This window comes from Aegilops tauschii, chromosome 6, assembly GCF_002575655.3.
Source record: "Aegilops tauschii subsp. strangulata cultivar AL8/78 chromosome 6, Aet v6.0, whole genome shotgun sequence".
Lineage (NCBI taxonomy): Eukaryota > Viridiplantae > Streptophyta > Magnoliopsida > Poales > Poaceae > Aegilops > Aegilops tauschii.
Genome location: NC_053040.3, coordinates 311,129,116 through 311,135,115, shown reverse-complemented (window position 1 = coordinate 311,135,115; position 6,000 = coordinate 311,129,116).

Genomic DNA, 6,000 nt, shown 5'->3' with positions numbered 1-6,000 from the left:
CACGTGAGACGGACTAGTCATCATCGGTGAACATCTCCATGTTGATCGCATCTACTATACGACTCATGTTCGACCTTTCGATCTCTTGTGTTCTGAGGCCATGTATGTACATGCTAGGCTCGTCAAGTCAACCTAAGTGTTTTGCATGTGTTCCGAGGCCATGTCTGTACATGCTAGGCTCGTCAACACCCGTTGTATTCGAACGTTAGAATCTATCACACCCGATCATCACGTGGTGCTTCGAAACAACGGACCTTCGCAACGGTGCACAGTTAGGGGGAACACGTCTCTTGAAATTTTAGTGAGGGATCATCTTATTTATGCTACCGTCATTCTAAGCAAATAAGATGTGAACATGACAAACATCACATGCAAATCATAAAGTGACGTGATATGGCCAATATCATCTTGCGCCTTTTGATCTCCATCTACGAGGCGCGGCATGATCACCTTTGTCACCGGCATGACACCATGATCTCCATCATTGTGTCTTCATGAAGTTGTCTCGCCAACTATTACTTCTACTACTATGGCTAATGGTTAGCAATAAAGTAAAGTAATTACATGGCGTTTTCATTGACACGCAGGTCATACAATAAATTAAAACAACTCCTATGGCTCCTGCCGGTTGTCATACTCATCGACATGCAAGTCGTGATTCCTATTACAAGAACATGATCAATCTCATACATCACATATATCATTCATCACATCCTTTTGGCCATATCACATCACATAGCATACCCTGCAAAAACAAGTTAGACGTCCTCTAATTGTTGTTGCATGTTTTACGTGGCTGCTATGGGATTCTAGCAAGAACGTTTCTTACCTACGCAAAAGCCACAACGTGATATGCCAATTTCTATTTACCCTTCATAAGGACCCTTTTCATCAAATCCGATCCGACTAAAGTGGGAGAGACAGACACCCGCTAGCCACCTTATGCAACTAGTGCATGTCAGTCGGTGGAACTTGTCTCACGTAAGTGTACGTGTAAGGTCGGTTCGGGCCGCTTCATCCCACGATGCCGCCGAATCAAGATAAGACTAGTAACGGCAAGTAAATTGACAACATCGACGCCCACAACTACTTTGTGTTCTACTCGTGCATAGAAACTACGCATAGACCTAGCTCATGATGCCACTGTTGGGGAACGTAGAGAAATTCAAAATTTTCTACGCATCACCAAGATCAATCTATGGAGTAATCTAGCAACGAGGAGAAGGGGAGTTCATCTACATACCATTGTAGATCACGATGCGGAAGCGTTGCAAGAACGCGGATGAAGGAGTCGTGCTCGTAGCGATTCAGATCACGTTTGATTTCGATCTAAGCGTCGAACCACAGCGCCTCCGCGTTCAACACACGTGCAGCCCGGTGACGTCTCCCATGCCTTGATCCAGCAAGGAGAGAGGGAGAGGTTGGGGAATTGGGGAAAGACTCCGTCCAGCAGCAGCACGACGGCGTGGTGGTGATGGAGGAGCGTGGCAATCCTGCAGGGCTTCGCCAAGCACCGCGGGAGAGGAGGAGGGAGAGGGGTAGGGCTGCGCCAAGAGAGAGGAAGTCTCGTCTCTTTGGCAACCCCAAAACCCCCACTATATATAGGGGAGGGGGAGGGGCTGCACCCCCATCTAGGGTCCCCCCCAAGGGGTGCGGCCAGCCCTAGATGGGACTTGGGGGGCGGCCAAAGGGGGAGAGAAGGGGGCGCCCCACTAGATGGGCCTTAGGCCCATCTTAGCCTAGGGTTTCCCCCTCCCCCCCCCTTCCTGCGCCCTGGGCCCCTTGTGGAGGCGCACCAGCCCACCTAGGGGCTGGTCCCTTCCCACACTTGGCCCACGCAGCCCTCTGGGGCCGGTGGCCCCACCTGGTGGACCCCCGGGACCCTCCCGGTGGTCCCGGTACGTTATCGATAGCACCCGAAACTTTTCCGGTGACCAAAACAGGACTTCCCATATATAAATCTTTACCTCCGGACCATTCCGGAACTCCTCGTGACGTCCGGGATCTCATCCGGGACTCCGAACAACATTCGGCAACCACGTATATCTATTCCCTATAACCCTAGCGTCATCGAACCTTAAGTGTGTAGACCCTACGGGTTCGGGAACCATGCAGACATGACCGAGACGTTCTCCGGTCAATAACCAACAGCGGGATCTGGATACCCATGTTGGCTCCCACATGTTCCACGATGATCTCATCGGATGAACCACGATGTCGGGGATTCAATCAATCCTGTATTCAATTCCCTTTGTCCAGCGGTATAGTACTTGCCCGAGATTCGATCGTCGGTATCCCGATACCTTGTTCAATCTCGTTACCGGCAAGTCTCTTTACTCGTTCCGTAACACATCATCCCGTGATCAACTCCTTGGTCACATTGTGCACATTATGATGATGTCCTACCGAGTGGGCCCAGAGATACCTCTCCGTTTATACGGAGTGACAAATCCCAGTCTCGATTCGTGCCAACCCAACAGACACTTTCGGAGATACCTGTAGTGCACCTTTATAGCCACCCAGTTACGTTGTGACGTTTGGTACACCCAAAGCATTCCTATGGTATCCGGGAGTTGCACAATCTCATGGTCTAAGGAAATGATACTTGACATTAGAAAAGCTCTTAGCAAACGAACTACACGATCTTGTGCTAGGCTTAGGATTGGGTCTTGTCCATCACATCATTCTCCTAATGATGTGATCCCATTATCAACGACATCCAATGTCCATGGTCAGGAAACCGTAACCATCTATTGATCAACGAGCTAGTCTCCTAGAGGCTTACTAGGGACATGGTGTTGTCTATGTATCCACACATGTATCTGAGTTTCCTATCAATACAATTCTAGCATGGATAATAAACGATTGTCATGAACAAGGAAATATAATAATAACCAATTTATTATTGCCTCTAGGGCATATTTCCAACAGTTAGTCTCCTACAAAGGGTTGATCCCCTGTCCGGCATTTCTTTCCGAACACCGGACAGTGTCTCAGGGCTACTGTCAGCACGTGTCGTTCTCTTCCTACGTGACTTACCTCAAAACCTGTCAACAGATTGTTGCAGGCCTCGTTCAGTCCGCTCTTGGTGGACTGAATTTTCTCGATCACCGTACCCATAAGGACACGGTGCTCGTCCACAATGGAGGCGCCTCGTAGTGCCTCCATCAGGTTATCTGGTGCCCCTTGCTGGACAAGGGCCATCGGTGGAATTGGCGCACCCCCCTCCTTCGAAGGAAGGCGCGCGCCAGATTCCGGGGCCGTATCGGTCCCCGGGATCGTATTCGGCTGAGGGCCGAATTGAATACGTCCCTCTTCTCCATCCTCCATGGGGATCTGCTCCCCCATATGGCCGGCAGGCGGTGGACAATTTGCTTCGCCAAGTATCCGGCCGCCCGAAGCTCAGTAATGTCCTCTTCCTTGACGGAGGAGACCATCCAGTTGCCCTGACCTCCGGATCCGGACATGGTTGAGTTCTAGCTCAAGTGGAAAGGAGATGAGAATTTGGGTGCTGGAGCTCGAGATTGGAAGGGCGGAGATAGAGAGAAGGCGTGGGAGAGGAAGGGCGAGTCCTTATCCCCTTATAAAGGCAGTAAATGTTGAGCGCCTCCCCACTCACCTTAGAATTCGCCTATTCCCAAGGGCTGTATAAACGGCTAGGTTGGGTTACCCATACCCGCATTGATGAGAATCCCGCAATAAAGGGTCACGATCTCCGCTTTGACAAGACGTGCCAATAGCAAACGCGTCTTGAAACGTGGAACGATGAACACGAAACGGTCCGAAGTTATGACCGGGCTGACGTAATGTCATAATGTAAAAAGCTGTCAGCGGATGGGACTCGTGCAAGTATTATATTCTCTCTGCGGTTGTGTGTGGAACGTGTTACAGGTCCGGATACTATCGTCGCATCCGAAGACTATCTTGGAGTTTGAAAAAAACGGATCCCGCCTTGCAATGCCGAAGACAATCTGCGCGCCGGACTCCTCGTCATTGAAGCCAGGTTCAGGGGCTACTGAGGGAGTCCTGGACTAAGGGGCCTTCGGGCGTCCGGCCTGTTATCCATGGGCCAGACTGATGGGCTGTGAAGACATGAAGGCCGAAGACTGTACCCGTGTCCGGATTGGACTCTCCTTGGCGTGGAAGGCAAGCTTGGCGATCAACTCTGAAGATTCCTTCTTATGTAACCGACTCTATATAACCTAGATCCCTCCGGTGTCTATACAAACCGGAGGGCGTAGTCCGGATAGGATATACTCATTACCATAGTTATACAGGCTAGACTTCTAGGGTTTAGCCATTACGATCTCGTGGTAGATCAACTCTTGTAACACTCATATTCATCAAGATCAATCAAGCAGGAAGTAGGGTATTACCTCCATAGAGAGGGCCCGAACCTGGGTAAACATCGTGTCCCCCGTCTTCTGTTACCATCGACCTTAGACGCACAGTTCGGGACCCCCTATCCGAGATCCGCCGGTTTTGACACCGACAGCGTCCAATATGTGAGTTGTTCACTTTCACGCACACAGTGGTCGGTGTGTGATGCCGTTGAACGGATTCTCCGGAAGTTGGGAGCACAAAGTAGAGTAATGAGGAACTTAATTTTGCTCGAGTGTTGACTGTGAAGAAGACAAGAAGGAACTACAGTTGCAGGTGGAGTCACATGGAGTCTGGAGTAGCAATGGTGCTCATGGCGTATCTCAAGTCTAACGTACATGGAGGTTCGACGCATTGATGAATTCAAGTTGGTGAAGAATATTCGTCAAGGTGGAGTTTGCTAGAGTTGTGTCGAATATTATTATACAAGGTAGGTTACAATTGGATTTGGTTTTGAACTGTGTGTAGACAGGGTAGGAGTTGTGTCCTAATAGGACATTTGTATCCTAGCCCCTCTTATATATAGCGAGGATAGACACACGATATAACCTATGTCAACATAATAGTACAGGCACACAGGGGAAGCCGACGGCGTGTGCCGGCGCCCGGGCGGCCGGGGTGCGGTATTGTAGCGGTGCCATAGGGAGGAGCGCTCGTAGTCATGCCCCGGGATATAGCCATAATAGTGAACCTCGTTAACAAATCTCGATGTCGTGCTCGTGTGATTGATTGGTTCTCATTAGATCGACGGTGCACCTGGGATTATTCTGACAAATAAGAGGACAGTGTGGGTGCATCCTGCCTAATACAGGAAAACATCAATCAAGTAAAATGACATGACTCTATCCACGATCAATGGTGGTTCACTTGCCCACGTCAATCAGAAGCTGAACGTCATTGACCGTAAACGACCGTGGAGTTTACATGTTCAACCTATAAACACCGAGGTGTTGTTTTTTCGTTTTCTTTTTTGACACCGGAACCGTAGAACAATTGTTCTACGTTAAGAGATGGTAGAGTCGAACCCAGTTCTCCGCCGAGGGTTATTTGTGGATGAACTTTATGATAGTGATCGTCTTTGTCATTTTTCGCTACGTCGATGAACGAACCGTACATGTGTCATATTCTGTTTGCAACCACTTTAACCCCGGCATCTTCTCCGGCCCATTGCCCTCTGCCTCGTCTCCATGAATGTGTAGTACGAACCCAACCAACCAGCGCACCGACCGATCGATCAACAACCGCGAAGCATCCCAGCACTCCGGCCTAACTCGACACAGGAGAGTGCCAGGCCATGTGAGCCAGCCATCAAACACCAGCCCGCGAGCATTCCGTCCGTCCTGCCATACGCCCATACGTCGCTTTTTCCTTTCGGCAGCATCGCAACACGCCCGAAACAGCGACCGCTCCGGGAAAGCAAAGTGCCCTCCGCCGGAGCCGCCCGACCGCGCACATGCTCGCGCCGCTCCCCGGCCACACGCCGCGACGTAGCCGTAGCGAAGCGTCGCACGTAAAATAGCTCTAGACGTTATGCGTGCCTGTCCGTCCGGCCTAATTGCCGAGGTATGTGCGTATTCCGGCCGGCCGGTCGCGGACGCGCGCCCGATCGGTCTACCCGTC